Source organism: Maylandia zebra, linkage group LG8 (genome assembly GCF_041146795.1).
Source record: "Maylandia zebra isolate NMK-2024a linkage group LG8, Mzebra_GT3a, whole genome shotgun sequence".
Classification (NCBI taxonomy): domain Eukaryota; kingdom Metazoa; phylum Chordata; class Actinopteri; order Cichliformes; family Cichlidae; genus Maylandia; species Maylandia zebra.
In genome coordinates this window covers 25,775,685-25,794,443 of record NC_135174.1, presented here as the reverse complement: position 1 = coordinate 25,794,443, position 18,759 = coordinate 25,775,685, and the positions used below count along the sequence as shown (strand labels likewise).

General features: G+C 43.5%; 1 long non-coding RNA gene across 1 annotated transcript; it reads right to left on the bottom strand.

Annotated features, from left to right (window-relative positions):
- Positions 1 to 2,394: 2,394 nt before the first annotated feature.
- On the bottom strand, positions 2,395 to 10,953 carry LOC143419895 (uncharacterized). The gene is made up of 2 exons (XR_013099919.1): positions 10,001 to 10,953; positions 2,395 to 2,745 (listed from the first exon to the last, which is right to left on the bottom strand). It is a non-coding gene; the product is annotated as an uncharacterized LOC143419895 (long non-coding RNA).
- Between the last annotated feature and the right edge of the window lie 7,806 nt (positions 10,954 to 18,759).

The window sequence follows — 18,759 nt, the reverse complement described above, 5'->3', positions numbered from 1 at the left end:
GGGCAATATTGGACCAAATATCAATATTGCATCATTTCCTCTTGCAATAACAGCATCAATACCCGGGCGCCAAATATTGATATTTTCTTAAAGCAGGCAGGTGCCCTAATCCGATTCCCGGGCATTTTATCCTAGCAGAGTGACTCCTTTATGACTCCTCATGGTTGTAGTAATCAAGTAAATGCTTAGGAAGATTAAATTGAAGTTGTTGTGAAAAAGAAGGAATTGACAATGAGAAATACTGGATCGGCGGGGAACAAAAACTACTACTTTACTGAAATCAGTAATGAGTAATATTACACACAGACACCAATACTGCAGAGCTGTTAATACATAATTCCTTCTTTTTGCCTATTTTACAGTCGCACAGATATTGTGCAACTGTGCAGTTGTGCAATTGTACATCAGAGATGATTGGCTTGCAGGATATTGTAATAGCATCATAATGGGACTGTACTGCATTGAGTTACTCTTTGATTCTCAGCCCTACTGTGGACAATCCAGTGTAACCAAGACAACGTATAAAAATGTATTAACAGTATTAACAGCAGTGCAAATCAAATACATTCATCTCCACTGAACTAGCGGGGATCTGTCCTCATGTCTTCTATTATTGCTATGGATAAATGTTCTTCCTCCTTTTGAATTGCAGTGCTAATACAGCTGATAACTATTGCGTAAAGCCAAGGCTAAACATTACTGCTGTAATAGGTGCACATGAATTCACACTGGTGCAGTGAGTCATAGCGAAGAGGCAATTTGTTGATGCTTCAGAAGTCTGATAAAAAAATGGCTCAATTTAAATTCAGTGCAATTTTGTGCCCTCATACCCTCAGCACAATAACACAGCCCGCAGCGTTTGATTGTCTCTTGCTCTGTTTGCCATGAACTGTGTCGCCATGGAGACATAAGCACACATTTACTGACATACTCTATGGATGCCACCCCCTGTAGGCCATAACTCCCAGTTACATACAGAGTGTCTGATTACAGCAGGGCTGAAATGTGCAACACGGGGCATCGAACAGCACCGAGCGCTGTTGGATCACTTGGTCTTATGATTAAAAACCCCACGCTGCACGGCGGTGCAAGACCCCAAGAATTTTAAACTGTTTAAAGCTTTGCTAAAAATGTTTAGTTTAATGGAAATATTAGAACATTTATTTTTGGATGAATTGTTGCGCTTGGATCAAACATTCCTTTGATTTGCTTAGAAAAGGGAAGAAATCATGTTGGCTTCAACGGTGACAATATATCAAAATAACCCAGCTGTCACAGACGGTGTGAACTCATCCATCAACTTTCAAAAACATTTACCAAAGTGATCTCTCTGTTCTACAAATCTGTAAATATCTCCTTGCTTCTGCTGCTGATTTCCAAGTTTTTTTTGTTGTTTTGTTTTTTTGCCAAGAGGGATTCAGACCTTTTCATAGGTTATGCCTCAACTTCCTTAAAAACTTTATAAAGAAAATGCTAAAAGAAAAAAGTGATTGATCTGAAGTGTTTACTGTACTCTCCAGAGCTCCAGCTGGTGCTTTAGACCTTTTCCCTGAAGCGTGCCGTCATGTTTACATCTTGCTGAGTTGCAGGTATTATCAAGTGATTGATTTTCCAAGAAAATTTGTGCTTTAAAGTGTTGTTTGTGCGTTCTGACTCGCTCTTCAGCAGGATCGGGATCATTACTGAGTAGCCATGAATGTCTTTATTTGTTTGTGTAGCTTCACGTGTGTGCATCACAAGCTGTGCTGTACAATATGAAAATCACAAACAAACTGTACTGCTGGCTTCTCTATTGTCAGTCTCTGAAATGTTTGTTCCTGCTGTCGATTCAAAGTATCAATTTTTCTCTCAGATGGCGATCTTGATTATAGACAGATGCTGACTGAAATATTATCTCCAGAGCTGCAGTTCTTTACTGCTTTGCAGTTCTGTGCCAACACATGAATGACTGTAATTGCACTCCAAGACGTCATAGCGCCATGCTAAAAGAAATGTGAAACATACATGTCCCTGTACTCAACGTACTTGCTCGTCTTGCATTAGAGGTCAGGTTTCTGATTATGAAGCCCAGTTAATGCACTTTTGTTTTAAAATGTGCTGTGAAACTCATGAAAGAGCTGTTAGTTCAAATGTGCGTCACAGACATCAGTCCCTTTAATGAATACAAACAGAAAACTGTACTTAAAACGTAGTTGTAGACACTGTTTTGGCACCCCTGTGTTTGTGAACTCACGTTTTGTGTCATGTTTTTCTTTTGTTTTGTTGTAATCACTGGTTCTAGTTTTACTTTGGTAATTTTCACTAATTGTCACCTTCCTGATGTAACCCGTGTAATTGTTACGCCTGCTGTTCTGCGTTGTGTTTTGGTGTTGAAGCAAGAGGCAGGAGACAGTGTCGAATCTTTGGCTCTTTACTGCACATCTGCAACACAGAGACACATGTTCGATCCGTGCGTGTCACGCGACTGCCCGTAACCCTCTCCTCCGGCCATGCTGAAAGGAGCTGTGCCCTTAATGTACATTAATGTAACGAACCAAATACAACAAATTATTTCAAACCATTGACTTAAACTCTCGAAAAACAAAAAGCACAAAATAAACAATATGTCACTAAAAAACATCAAAACAACTTATAAGAACAATAAATGAAAGACTGCATCTCCAAAACATAAAAACATCTCCATACCTGCAACACAGAGACACATGTTCGATCCGTGCGTGTCACGCGACTGCCCGTAACCCTCTCCTGACGAAGAAAGAAAAGGTGCATGCTGTTACACAAAAGGAGAGACTGACGCGAGTAAACTCTCAAGCCGCTAGCGATACGGACTAGCTTAGCATGCTAGCATATTAGCCGAGTTCTCGGCTATAACTCATTATAATTGTGTATTAATGAACTCGTCCTCCACAAAACTTATCCCAAATGAGTCTCTTAACGATAAACAAAACCGCGGCGGTACGGTCGTATTCACACTGAAGCTTGGGATCCGAACAAACTTTGATTAACCGAGAGCAACGTGGCAGTGACTTACCTCCGGCCATGCTGAAAGGAGCTGTGACCGGGGCACACATGCACGCGCCTACGTCACCACGCAGCGCACACACGCACATGAACGCACACAGACCGAACACACAGATAGGAGAGTGAGATGCAAAAAAATGACATTTATTCCAAAAAAGAAAGTATTTTGGGTGAAATTCACAAGTGTTTAACACATATGTTACATTCACCCCCCCTGAATTTCACCAAAATCACTACACATCTGAATGGTACTGCAGTACCAAGAGGCACAACGACGCTGAACTACCATCACCTCCGGAACAGGTAACCCAAGGATCTTATCCCATAGTTCAGTTAGAAACTATCCATAAATGGATTAAAAGAAGTTGGATAGGTTGATCAGGCCTCCAACCCTTTCAGAACACAAAGGTGCAGCCTACACCTCATCAAACGTGGTCCCATAAAACGCCCAGGGTGGGTGTCATGATGCCTCAAGCAAGTACAACACATTCATAATACGCAATGGGATGACCCAAAAAAACAGTCTATGTCAGAGGCCGAGCCTCCCGTGGCGGTAACAGGCCCCATGTAATAGGCTTCTGGACCATGTTTTCTATCAGCCTGTTGACTGACTTTACCACCCGACCTGCTCTGGTAACCACTCTGCTTCGAACATTGGCATGGTCAGAGTCATGTCTTGGCAAGTTGGATGGCTGCTCAGTATACGGCTGACCAGAGGTCTGATTGATGTCTGAACCAGAAACAGGAACAGTCTGCGGAACAACAGCGTCCCCATGACAGGCACCTGGAACAGAATCTGTGCCAGACTGTGTCGAATCAGAGGTAGCGGAACAGTCAACCGGAGTAGGAAGAGCAAAGTGCTGGGCCTGACCAGCAGGGCTTGCTGGAATGTCCGTTGTGCAAGTCTGAGAATCAGGTGGGGCATTGTCCACATCCGCACCATCACATGAACCATGCTGACGATCCGTGGACTGTGAGGCATGCTCTCCTGCCGCGGAATCCACATCCACTCCATGGCTCAAATCCGAAAGGACCCACAAAGAAGTCCTTGCTGCGGTAGACTCTGTCCCTAGACTGCCAGGGTCCTCCAGATCCCCATCAGCACTGAGATCCCCCTCACTGGAGAAAACGTCTAAGGACTGACTTCCCAACGAATCCTGGACAGGAAGGAAACTCACGTCCAACAGAAGGTTTCTGTGTACAACCTTACTCTGGCCTGAAGAGTCACTGATCCTGTAAATGTGGGTCCTGGGATGCCTCTCCACAACAGTGTAAACCTGAGGCTCCCACTTGTCTGCAAGTTTCTTCTTGCCCCGCTCGCCTTTATTGGCAAGCAGGACGCGATCCCCAACGTTCAGAGACACACCTTTGATTTTCTTATTGTATTGACGAGCCTGATGCTCCTGCTCATTGCTGGTGTGCTCCCGGGCGATCTTGGCAGCCTCAGACAAGTATGACAGAAGAAGCTTGGAGTAGCCGTTAAAGTCCACCACAATGGGATCATGCAAAACAGACTTGAACATAACGTCGACCGGTAGTCGTGGGACACGGCCGAACATCAAGTAGAATGGGGCATATCCAGTAGTCTCGTGAACAGTTGCATTATAAGCAAAGGTCAATGTCTGAATCTGCTGCGGCCATTCCTGTTTGGCTCTGAGAGGGAGAGCTCGCAGCATGTTGCCAAGTGTGCGGTTGAACCGCTCCGTGCCCCCATTGCCCATAGGGTGATAAGCCGTAGTGTGAGACTTGGCAACGCCCAAAATCTGCAGAAGCTCAGAAAATAATTCACTCTCAAAGCTGGGACCTTGGTCTGAGTGAATACGCTCAGGGAAACCATATACACAAAAAACACAGTCCCATAACTTTCTGGCAACCTGCTTGGCAGTCTGATTCTTGCACGGGAAAGCAAAGGCCATTTTCGTGAAGTGGTCAGTTGCCACAAGCACATCAACAGAGCGCTTCTTTTTGTCCTCTGCTGACCAAAAGTCAATGCAGATGAGCTCCATGGGAGCAGAGGTCTTAATACTCTCTAATGGGGCTCGTGCTGCAGGCTCTGGAGTCTTGGCAAGTATGCACCTTCCACAGCACCGAACATGCTCCTTCACATCCCTCTCCATATTGGGCCAGAAAAAACGTTGCCTTGCTAGGTGGAGGGTGCGAACTTGACCCTGGTGCCCTGCCAAATCGTGGACACCTTTCAAGGCCTGCACCCGTAAATTCACTGGCAACACCAACTGGAGTCTCTTTGTTTTGCTCACAGGGTCTCTCGTCTCCCTGTAGAGAATGCCATCCCGAACCTTGAGCCTCTCCCAGTGCTTCAATAGGGCCAGTGCCCTGGAATCCATACCATGTCTCTCACGCCTGGAAGGGTGCCTCCTGCGGGCTACGAGTGGCAGGACAGCGGAGATGACGGGATCTTGAAGTTGGTGGTCCTCCAGCTCATGTAAGGTAAGTGATGGCAGTACATCATTGCCAACTGGTTGCAACTGCTGAACAAGGTAGAGAAGGGAGGCAGCTCTATTCTCCGCAGCGGTTTCCCAGTAATCATGGTGAACCAAGGTAGCCGTGACTTCCGACGAACTGTAGGAATCTTCTGAGGTCAGAGCTGGAACAGGTTGTTGGGCAACCTGAATATTTTGGACACCAAACCTGAAAGCGTCCTGCACCTCATGAGCCGCCGCACCTTCTGCATTCCGCACCAAGTGCTCGTAGGGCTCCTGAAGCAAGCGCCCACCAATAGAATAGGTGAAGGGGTCACGACTGAGTGCATCTGCTACAACATTCTTTCGACCTGGGATGTACCTCAAATCAAAGTTGTAGGATGACAGCTTGGCCACCCACCTTTGTTCATAAGCGTCCAGCTTGGGTTTGGTCAATACATGAACGAGCGGGTTGTTGTCAGTCCACACTGTGAACTGGTGCCCCTTCAACCAGTGGCTGAACTTTTCAGAGATGCTCCACTTCAGGGCCATGAACTCAAGGCGATGGGCTGGGTATCGCTGCTGTGACCTGCTTAGTGCTTTGCTCGCAAAAGCAATAGGGCGTGCCTTATCCCCGTCGATAGGCAATTGTGATAAAACCGCTCCCAGTCCATCCAGAGAAGCATCCACAGACAAAATAAACGGTCGTGAAAAGTCAGGGTGAGCCAACACGGCACAGTTAAGGAGGTCGTCCTTCAGTTTATGAAAGGCCTTGTCACATGCAGGGCTCCAATCTGCAGCAGTCAACTTCCTGAACATGCCAGCACCCCTCCCAGCGTGACTAGTCCGTCCCTTCCTCTTCTGACCAGCCGTCAGAGCAAACAGAGGCTTGGCAATGGCTGAGCAACAAGGAATGAAGCACTGATAGAAAAAGACCATTCCTAAAAAGGACTTAATCCTTTTCACAGAAGGAGTGCAACCATCCTTCTCCATTAGAGCCTCCTTTGGCATCTTGGAAATCACTTCCACCTTAGCTGGGTCCACAGCCACTCCGGTCTGGTCGATGACATGACCAAGAAACCTGACTGACTTCCGCAGCAGATGACACTTCTTTGGACTCAACTTGAGATTGTTGTCTCTCAACCTTTGAAAAACAGCTCGGAGCCGGCACAGGGCTTCCTCTTCAGTGGGAGCAAAGACCAGGAGGTCATCCAAGTAGCAGAGCAGACTGGTGAAGTTGAGGTCACCAAAGATGTTCAGCATCATGCGCATAAATGAAGCTGGGCTATTGCAGAGCCCTTGTGGCATCCGGTTGTATTCGTAGAGGCCAACAGGCGTTGTGAAAGCGGTGTACTTCTTATCCTCCTCACACATTGGAATGTTGTAAAACCCAGAGGTTAAGTCCATCGTGCTGAAGAAGGCATTGCCCCCAAGCGCGGCAAGGCAATCCGCTTGGTGAGGGAGTGGATGCGCATCCTTAAGAGTCCGCGCATTCAACCACCTGAAGTCCGTACAAATCCGCAATCCGCCATCCTTTTTCCAGACCATGACGAGGGGGGATGCATACTCGCTGATGGATTTGCGAATAATCCCTTTCTCCTCCATGTCAGTGAGTACCTGCCTTAGTTGTTGGTAATGAGCAGGGGGTACTCTTCTGTAAGGCATACGGAATGGGCGTTCATCAGTCAGGTGGATCCGATGTACAAAGCGTTTAGCTTCACCACAGTCAAGCGGGTGTCTAGAGAAGATGTCCTCATACTGCTCAATTAGCTCAACAAGCTCTCTCTTTGATTGTAAGCTGGCATGGCATGAGTCAATGTCAAGATCACCCAAACCTAGGGAGCACAACCTGTCATTCAAGTCAGCCTCAGTAGCAGCTGGCCCACTGACTGGTACCTGGGCCATACTCGCCATCTTGCAGGAGTCCTGCTGGAAATCAAGGTCCTCCACCGCAAGGCAAGATGAAACGACAGCAACCCTCGAGTTGCGTTTCAAGGTTAGTGGTTTTGAGGAGAGATTGGTCATCTTCAATGGCACCCACCGATCACCCCACATGGATGTGATCACCCGGCCAACAAGAACGTCTCTCGGCCCAGACCCAGAGGTGCAAGGTTCCACGATGATCGTGCTGCCTGGAGAGACTGGCACATTGCTGGGCAGCCTGCCCCATACCAGATGCTCACACCGTGGGAGTAGTGTCACAGCACGAGGCAGTTTCACAGTGCCAATTTTGTCAGGAACCTCCTCACCCCTCCATCTGGTGGTGCACGACATCATGTCCAAGAAGTGCTCATAGTCAAGAAGCGAGTGCTTGCTTCCCACAGACACAAGCTTCCAATAGTCATCAGAATGTTTCATAACTCGCATCAGGTACTTGAGAACATTGGAGCCAATGATGAGCTCATCACGCTGGCCCGACACTACCAAAACTGGTACAATGCATTTCACACCGTGGACAGTAAGTGTCAAGTCATAAACGCACTTTGGGTGGGTCTGCTTCCCACCACAGCCAACCAGCACAATACGTTCGGCCGACTGCGGTCCACTCACAAGAGCCCCAGCCTCTCTAAGTGACTTCTCGGCCTCTTCACTCATAGTGCAAGCCATAGACCCGGAATCCATCATGCCCCTCAAGTTAACCTTGTTATTCACTGCAACTTGGGTGTAGAACAATTCACTAAATGTAGGCACTACTGCTGGTCCCTGAACCACGACACGGTATCCCTCTGGCATTGTTGAACAGGTGTTGACATAAAGAATTTCGAGATCCGATTCATCATGATTGAGGGTATTAGGTTCATCCCCCACACTGCCCCTCTCCAAGTGTGGGTGATTCAGTTTTCCGAAGGCCAACCCTGCCTCGCGACAGCCCCGGCCTCCCGTCCCTCACGACGACTGTGACAGTCCTTTTTCCAATGACCAGGAGCAAAGCATGCAAGACAGAGATTCTCTCTCCTGCAGTGCATGTGAGTGGAATGACCAGTGTTGCCACAGACCTGACAACTCTTCTTAAGAAAGGGCCCGCGGGTAAAACGCTGCGAAGGTGCAGATGCAGGGACTGTAGTCTGCACATTCTGACATGCAATCACGCGATCCAAGAGGCCGATCAGAGCGCGCATGCCAGTCACATCAAAAGCTTGGGTGTTAGTCGAACCAAGCTCGCAACCAACTGACTGCTGACTAGATTGAGTGGACACAGTGTACGTTGGTGACTGTTGGAACTGAGGAGTAGGAGTAGGCACCGGACAAGAAGACACTGACGTCCCAGAAGGACAGGTTGTCGAAACATCAGCTAGAACAGGAGTGAAGCAAGCTGCTGTGGGCGAAAGCTGACAAGTAAGGTTTGAGGCTGGTGCTGTAGGCTGAGACTGCAAGGCGACACTGGCCTGCCCAGGCTGTGATGCCATCGCTTCTTGAGGCACAATAGAGCAGTTGTGGCTAACCTCTCTCCTCTGTGAGGTGTGGAAACTGCCCTGACTGCGTGCCCTGAGTTCACGCTGGAAGCTATCAATGCGTTCTTGAACCTCAGTGGTTGTCCACTCCTCAGCTGCTTTGATGCTGAGCCTGTTCAAGAGGATGGGGTCAGGGCAATACTTGATGAACATCATCGAGACCTCACGCCCTGGATCCTCAACATTACGCCCCTGCCTACGCAAGCACTCGTCAGCAGCGTCAATAGCATTGTTTAGCCTTATCCAATATTCCATCACTCCCTCATGTTGTAATGGTTTCGTGTTATAGAAGTCAGCCATAGGCATAGAAGAGTAAGTCAATACACTAAAGTGCTGTTTCAGAATGTCAAATATCAAATCAGGAACCTGGACATGGTCAAGTGAGGGGTTGTGACGTAGGGTGACCCTCACTACATCCTTAGCCTTCCCCATCAACCTAGCCAATATGTCACGTGATCGCTGATCTGTTGGTGTGTTGCGTTTTACAAAGTACATTTCCATCATTTCAACCCATTCATGAATGGAAAATTTATCACTGCCATCACCCCTGAAAACTGGTGGCTCCTTGACGTCTGATTGCAAGAAGAGTTTCACCCCAGACAAATTTAGCTCAGGGGGTCCCTGCTCAGCCTTAGAGCTTTCAGTAGGCATACTGGTCCCCTTATCACCTTGCAGCTGGGCTACAATGGACTGACCAATCTGATTGGCCAAATCTGAGATGAGTGTACTCAACTCAGCACTGCCAGCTGTCTGCGGGGTCTGAATGTCACAGGGGGGAACCTGGAGACGAGTGGAACAAAACTTGGGAGCAAATGACACACCAACTTTAGGTGTCTGAACCCCATCCCCAAGAAACCACCCTCGCCCCATACCAACATTAGAGGAAACCTCCCCATCAGGAACACCAGTTGCCTCTGAACCAGATGCTGACTCCATAATGATGAATAAAGCACAATCACAAGAAACAAGATTCCAAATAGTGCAACTGTACAAAAGCAAACACAGTATTCTTAACTAACACTTAATGTTATTCAGGATGAGAATTGAGCAGATTAAATGTCCAAGCTCATTCAAAAAGTCCCACACAAGTTAGGAAAAGCAACCAACTTGGAACGAGGGCAATTATGAAGAGCTCCCCACGGTGATCGAGATGACGTCGATGCTTGATGAATCCAAAGGGTCACGGCACCAATGTAACCCGTGTAATTGTTACGCCTGCTGTTCTGCGTTGTGTTTTGGTGTTGAAGCAAGAGGCAGGAGACAGTGTCGAATCTTTGGCTCTTTACTGCACATCTGCAACACAGAGACACATGTTCGATCCGTGCGTGTCACGCGACTGCCCGTAACCCTCTCCTCCGGCCATGCTGAAAGGAGCTGTGCCCTTAATGTACATTAATGTAACGAACCAAATACAACAAATTATTTCAAACCATTGACTTAAACTCTCGAAAAACAAAAAGCACAAAATAAACAATATGTCACTAAAAAACATCAAAACAACTTATAAGAACAATAAATGAAAGACTGCATCTCCAAAACATAAAAACATCTCCATACCTGCAACACAGAGACACATGTTCGATCCGTGCGTGTCACGCGACTGCCCGTAACCCTCTCCTGACGAAGAAAGAAAAGGTGCATGCTGTTACACAAAAGGAGAGACTGACGCGAGTAAACTCTCAAGCCGCTAGCGATACGGACTAGCTTAGCATGCTAGCATATTAGCCGAGTTCTCGGCTATAACTCATTATAATTGTGTATTAATGAACTCGTCCTCCACAAAACTTATCCCAAATGAGTCTCTTAACGATAAACAAAACCGCGGCGGTACGGTCGTATTCACACTGAAGCTTGGGATCCGAACAAACTTTGATTAACCGAGAGCAACGTGGCAGTGACTTACCTCCGGCCATGCTGAAAGGAGCTGTGACCGGGGCACACATGCACGCGCCTACGTCACCACGCAGCGCACACACGCACATGAACGCACACAGACCGAACACACAGATAGGAGAGTGAGATGCAAAAAAATGACATATTTATTCCAAAAAAGAAAGTATTTTGGGTGAGATTCACAAGTGTTTAACACATATGTTACACTGATCAATAGAATCGTCTTTCACATCTGTTTCCTAGTCGTGGTTATGCTCCTGTGTTCAGTCAGTTAATCACCAACTAGCATGTTTCATTCTCCAGTTCTTTGTCAGATTGTCTTGTTTTTAATAGTCAATCATTTCAGCATTTCTTGATTTCCTGGTGTTCCTCTTGGTTTTTTTCCTTGAGTTATTGATTAAACTGTGTGTGACGTTTGGACTGTTCTCGGGTTTTCCCCTTTTTCCTGTGTCTTACTAGTTTGGATTGAAGATTAAGGTTAAGATTAAAAACTTTGAACTTTTTAATCTTGTTAGTTTTTGTTTTCATTGTTCTTCTGTTTTGTTGTGCTTTGTTTTTTAATTACCATATTGCAAAAGTCATATTTTCCATGGACACATCTAAGAAGGTAAAATATTTATTACAGCATAAAAACAAAACAGCGATGAAGACATCCCAAATCCACGAAAGCTTTGAGAAACTGGTTTGATCCTAAATTTGACCAGATTGACAAAGATTAAAAACACTTGCTGCAATTTTTTTTAATTTTAGCTTTATCTTTTGATCATACAATATCATGTGCCTTTTTTCAGTGATCTTTTACGGCCTAGTTTGAGTTTTTAGTTTAGTTTTGGTTTGTTACGTTAACCTTGAATGGGACCATGCTTTACAAAATGGTCATATTGCTTGTATGAAATTTGGAACCGGTAACTGAGACCATGAGCTCATTAGAAAAGTGTTTACTGAGGTCATAAATCAAGACGTAAGCAGATTTTGTGTTCCTGTACAAGTCCATACAACCCGACTTACTCAATACATGAAAAATTAATTATCTTGCAGCTGGTTTAAAACCACGTTTTCTTATCATCACAGCAGATACTTTATTGGTTTCATGTTTCTGTAGTTTATATATAATCATTACAGGTTTGTGCTGCCAGAAGTGATTAGACTGAAGTGATGGTGCATGTCTGTAACTCTCATTTAAACTCATTTTTAAAAATCAGGAATTTTCAGTTTTTACAGAATTTTCCTAAAAAACATTTAAAAGCTGCAAAAAAACATGTAAACATTGTAAAAGCAGGAAAATGACATCATTCAAACACTTCATTTCAAAAGCTAAAGCTGTTGTAGTGCGTAACAATATTTTGCTTTGTAACTAAATGCCATTGTGGGGTTAATAATCAGCTGGTTTGGGGTCTGTACACACAGCAGCACACTGAATGAAAAACCACGCAAACAAATGTATCCTTCCCTCAAAGGATCTCTTATTGTCAACACAAGCAAAGCTCGTCACTGTTTAGGAATATCAACTGACTGCACAGACACACACTCCTTTAGTGCTTAAAAAAAGAAAAAAGATTGTTTTTGAAAGTCTAGCAGAGAATCTTCTCAGCATGCTTTCCGTCTTTTCATTCTTTCGCTCTCGATTGTTTTCCCAAAAGCCTTCTCGACTCTGTTTAGACACGTTTCCTTTTGTCTCTTTTGTTTCTCCCCTGTATCTTCTTTTACATCCTCCTCTGCATTTAAAGTTGTTTTCTTGTCGGTGTTTTCAAAGTCAGCGTAATTATACAACCTCGGTACGTATGCTTGCTGAAAACCACCGCAGAGCCTTCTTGCAAATAATCCTGTCAAAACAAGGAAGATCAATTTCCCTGTGGTTGTACTGAGACCAGGAACTACTGACTGTGTATTTGTTTACTGTGCCACAGACAGAAAAGGGATGTGTGATGCAAACACACACTTATTTTCCATGTTTGTGGAAAATGCACACAGAGTGAGAACACAGGAATTGATATTCTGACAGGAGAGGTTTCAGAGAGCAGCGGGGAAATGTGTATAAGAATTCTATTATTTTGCAGCCATTAGAGCTCGACTGCACTCTTTTTCTTTTTTTTTAAAACATCAACCCTGACCTCCGCGGAGTCCTCATCATTAAAACGGCAGCTCTGAATAAATGTTTGTTGTCCCTATTTTAGATCTCGGGACAAGCTGCGTGACTGCATCACCATATCTTGCAGCTGAGGCGCACTCTCCATGTTTACGCATCCTTACACTGCCTGATGTTCATGCATGGTGGATATACTTGGTAACAGGACAATAAACCCAGTGTGTATCTGTAAAATTACAGTGTTTCTCCACACTCGTTCATTGTTTTAAATTTGACACCTTCTGTGTAACTTTATTTCACTATAATCGATATAAATAGAATAAATATACCAGTTATTCTAAGGATATCTCTTACTATAATGATGTGTATGTATATATGCACCCTCTCCTCCTTAACGAGCAGGCCAATCTGAATGAAACCTTGCACAAACATTGCTACACACACAGCAGTTATTCAAATATATATGTTTTTAAAAAGCTTTTAATATAAATCCCAATTCTTTTGATTTTCCTGTATATCATTCAGGTCATCTCCAGTTTGCATAAAAGTTTATGGCTCCAAGTTTAATTGACCTCAATTTCAGGTATTTAGCGGTTAGACCCCGACAGCCCAGGGGAGCAAAACTGAATCCCAGCGGTGACAGCGATTAGGACAGGACTCCCCGAAGTCTAGATGCTGGTGGTGGAGATGAAGGTGGAGGCTTGGGAGGAGGTGGGTTGCACAAAGGCGACTGCAAGGAAAAATGACAGGTGCACAGTGAGATTTAAAGCATGCGGACTGAAAGCTACATGGCCAGAAAAAGGCCGGCAGAAAGCTGATCAGACTAGACCCATGATGTCACAATCAGCTGGACAGCGTGGGAAAGTGGAAGCGATGTAAAACTTAGATTAGCCAAAACCTGGAAAGCAGACAGGTGAGTGACAACAGATCTTCATCACTGAACTTACGCATAAATTTCATAATGAAACCTTTGAAGCTATAATGAAAAACCTGTTCACAAAGCTGCCAAAATCAACATTTAAATCCAGTAATATGCTTATTGGGGGTTTTCCCTTTCCTCCAGTTTATGGAGTAGCTTTAGTGTTCAGAGTGCACACTGAAGGAAGTTACTCACGGAAAGTACTTACCACAATCGAGCTGAATTCCCTGTTGCCAGTCCAAGCTTTTCACCTGTTTCTTATTTCTATCATATTTGCATAAATAACACCTCACATCTAGTGTGGCTCCTCCTTAAACGAATAACAAAGAGCTGCCTCTCAGTCTGCAGCTTCCTCACTAGAGCGGCTTATGGTAACTAAAATGTCTCAGCCAGGAAAAAAGTTATATCTGTGGTTATTCCAGAGTCCTGATATGTTTGAATTTCAGTAGAGTTGGACTTGTTTTTGATTTCTTGTATTAACCTTGTACTTTGAATTGTTCCAAGCCCCTCAGTGCTCCTTATGTCATGTTCAGTGTGTGTGGTTCTTGGCTCTCAGTCAAAAATCCAAAACAACTGAAGTGAAACCCTTAAAGGGTTACTGTGCTTTCAAATCACCCATTATCTATTTTGCTGCCTAAAAAAAGCAGCTTAATGCTACTCTCACAAAAGGGAAGTGTCTGGGCACGGCAGGATTACAAAGTAATGACCTTGCGGGCTTGTTGGCTTTGAAATGGTTGCTTTGAAGATTTGGATCAACCACTGACAGACCTGGTCTTCAGAATGCCTTTAGTGCGTCAAGACAATGCTAACACTTCAAAAAGATGGAATTACTCAATCACATTGCAATTGCATGGAGTCAAGTTGGCAATTACCTGCAATTTGTTTGCAATAGATGGTGATTAACTGTTATATAATAGTGAAAATGACCAACCTGTTGCTTTGTGCATGCACAGAAATTTGCATTAACTACTTTAATGTCCAGCCAGAAACCCACAGATTTGACACGCAAATTTAGAAAAATTAGCAATTTAACAGAAAAATGACATGGACAGTCATGACCTTGCTTTTATATTAGAAAATAACCAGTTGGCAACCAGCTGAGTGGAGTCCCCTATTGCAAAGAGATGTTTTAGATGAGTTGTGCTTACTCAGAGTGATTGCAGGCTATCAGCATCACCTTTCTATCCATCCAAAGTTAGAAAAAGTTGATCATTTGGGTTAAATAACAGCCCTTTTTTCCAGGTTAACATTTACTGGAGATTTACTTTATGGTGTATCTACAAGTTCTAATAATTGCAGTGCATTGCGTGAGAAAATTAAGTATTTTTTAACATTCAAATGATGCCATAATTCTAAACCTCACAACAAAACTGAAAATGAGATTAACATGGGGACTTTAAGTTGGTATGAAAAGGGAACTAGTGTGACCTCATTGTCAGAAAAAAAAAACTATTACATTAAAGAAGCATCAACAAAACTCACCTTTAATAGTAACTCTTAATATCTGTGCCCTCAGAAACATAGTTCATTCATAAAAACTAGATTGTCCTGTCATATATAGTACACTATCTATCCACTGCCGTCATCTCACAAATGTTCCAATGCAGGTTTTTTTGTTTTTAAATCATCAGTTTTGATCTTTACTAACAACACCTGAATGATTTCTGTGTCTCTCACTGGCTCAGAAAAGTCGAAAATACTCCTAACATCCTGTAAAGAAGCTGGTTTTAGAGCTAGTGTGACTTTGGATAGTTTGTTTCAATTTTGAATTATGTATAAAAAATATCCTCTTTATTAAATTAATGTTCACATTTCTAGATCACATCAACACATTTTCCCTGTCAACACGGTGCAGCAGAAACATAATGCTGAAAGATTACCACCCGTTGTTATGGTGAACTTCTTATGAAGCTGTAGCCTGTTTTCATGTGTCTGACTGCACGTTTCGTCCTACTGATTATAACGTCTACATTCACGTGCCACACTGGGCGTTTTTCTAATCACCGCTAACACCTCCACGATGGAATGACACGCTCGCTGCTGTGCGTTTCAAAGAGTTTCCCTCGTGACTGACCATATCCATTTGGATTTTACTCCACACGGCTTTTGCCTCCCTCATTTTCTCCATGCTACTGCAGAACCAGAGGAAGTCAGTCTTCGCCTTTGCTGAGGCCCAGACGTAATAAGATTTGAGGGACATCAAAGTGCCTCTCCTTTGAGGAGGAAAAATAGATCGGATGAAAAATAGGCCTGAAATGCAAATGTCCCACTGCGCTGATGAACATGAGTCAGCTTCCTCAGGAGTGCTGCACAAAGACACGAAGACAAGCTTGGACAGTTCAGAAGTTTTGGAAAATGAGTTCATGGATACATTTCAAAGAAAAGCTGTTTGTGTTTAAAACAAGATATGAATCATGTTGTGATGAAAGGCTGCAGTTGGAAAATTGACACTCGGAGGTAATGATGTGAAGCTGTTGAAAAACAAGACAGAGATGAATGCACACAAAAGCAAATACACTAAAGTGAGTCAACAAGGGAGGCACAATGGCATCTCAAGAAGTGTCATTCCTTCTTTTGAGGAGCGTGAATGGAGTTGGCTCGTGCTTTGAATACTGATCACTGACCTCGCTGCAACGTGAAGCAGGATTAGAGGCTGTTTGCGTGCACAAACTTTGAGGTTAGGGCCGACTTTTCCGTCTCATTGACAAGTTAGATCTAAGCTCTGTCTCCGTGCTATTTAATTACCTGACACCGTAATAAGAGCGCGGTAGTGTAGCAAGCATATGAAAAACAAGAGTTTTCAAGATAACACAGTTTCATATCAGCCTGCGTTTCCTGTCTCTGTGCTTTATCTGCTGCCTTCCTCTTTCTCTGCAATTGGCAAGCTTGTTGTGTTTGTTTGCCTTTAACTATTTATTGACAATGCAACCAAGTGGAAGCTCGATTCGGCATTGATCCCCTCCCTACAGCTACAGATACTGTCAGGGGTTGGTTGAGTCATAGTTTCCTGTAAACATTAGGGCCCTTCGAATTTAAACAAATGCGTGGATTTGTGTATGCACAGCGATGTCACGTGTGTAGAATTCTTCTTTTTTATGAAAGCTTGAGTGTTGCAGGAGATGTGCGCAAGTTTCATTTCAACTTGTAAAGAAGAAGTGCAAGTCTATAATTATGAATTGATTTGTTGACTTGGTGAACTGAAAATAACTTTCCACTGATGTGGACAATGAAGGTATTCTTTTCTTTTCTAGTCTAGTCTAGTCTGCACACACAACCATTGCACACATTTGTGGTATTGGTTTTTGTTTTAGTCAGTTATCCTTGTTACAAAATGCCACTCTCATCTGTCTCTGGGCTTTTGGACATGATGTAGCTTGTTGCAGCGTTAGTCTTTCTCAAAAACCCAAGCATCAGATACCATCACTGTCAAACAATTCCTGGACTCCACAGTAAAAAATACCCAACTTTACAGCAGAGAGATTTCAGTTTCAGTATTCAGATGAGTTTTTATGGACCAATTTGTAACGTTTCTGCATCAGTACTTGGTGAAATTGGCTCTGTTTGTTCAAAGGCAGCACAGAAATTAGGTGCCAAATAAGGATTCACCACATACTGGAGTATTATGCAGTGAGCCTGTTTAATTATTCTCAGTTCTCATCTTCTGGCAACCAGCGTTCATCATCATAATTTTTTGGTGCTGTCATTAGATTTGTGTAAATAGTATCATGCAAACCACTTGCAAAAAAACTGCGTTTTTTACAAATTTTCTACTAAATTTAACCAGATCTCAGTTTGTATTAAAGTTACATTATCATCTTATTTCTGCTGCTGTTTGCTTTATTGCTCTCACTTAATATGTTTCGCCTGTGCACACATTTACATTTCAGTAATGCAAATAACAGTGTGGAAGTTTGCGTCCCTGTGTGTGGGTAATGGGACATTTTTCCCATAGTGATTTGGATGACGCTTGATTGTTTTTGCTTTTTATTACAAATGGAGCATTTAGAGGAGCATTACGAGAGCATTTGGGCCGTAAGTGCTGCTGGAAATGGACAGTTTAAATGCAGCCTTATGCTTTTTTTATTCATATATTTAGATTTACGCTCCATTAGGAATTGTCACATAAATTAATATGAAAGTATAGTAGAGAAAAAGACATAAGATGAATGTTTAGAGAGCATCATAGAGAGCGAGGAAATAATGCCTGGAGGCTCCAGGTGGATATAGAGAAATGATCAGGGTTAAATCATCTGGCATCCTTGGCCTACTGGGCGTCTGGACTTCTTTTCTCTGGAAGATCATCCTTTTGTGAAGAAATGCTGGTAGGAATTTTTTGTAATGAAAGTCTCGAGGGGCTAGTAAAAGCAATGGTAATAACAAACAGTAATACAGCACAGCTAAATGAATTTCCCTTTTGCTTATTTCATCGCCACACAGCAAGGATAACTGCAGGGATGACAATGAAGTTAACAAATGAAACAAGTGAGTTTTGTCAAAGGCGGGGAAAAACATTACAGTTTGTCATGTTCACTTAAATACAAAAGAAGTATCCTAGAATCTTCAATCACTGCTTTTACTAAGGAGTGTGATGTAGTAATATTCATGCGGATGGCTTTAATATGTATAAATGTTATTGCTTTAGTTTTGCTGATTTGTTTTTTTCAGCTCCAGGGTCCTTAGATCCCTGCTTCTTTGTGGGGATTTCGTTTCTTTCCTTTTGGGATGTAAGCCCTCTTAATCTGGTTTTTCGTAGCTTTAATTGTTGGTTTACCTCATTTGTTTATGAAGGGAAGTCCCCAGTTTGTGGCTTGCACATACTCCTTCCACTTTTTTTGCATTATTTTTTTCTTTACAGCGAGAACATTGGTTTATTTTCTGTTTTCTGGAGGTTTTGGTGCAGCACCTGCTTTGCATCTGACTTGAGGCAGGAATGGCAAGCAACCAAAAAAAGTGTTTTTGGGGAATACA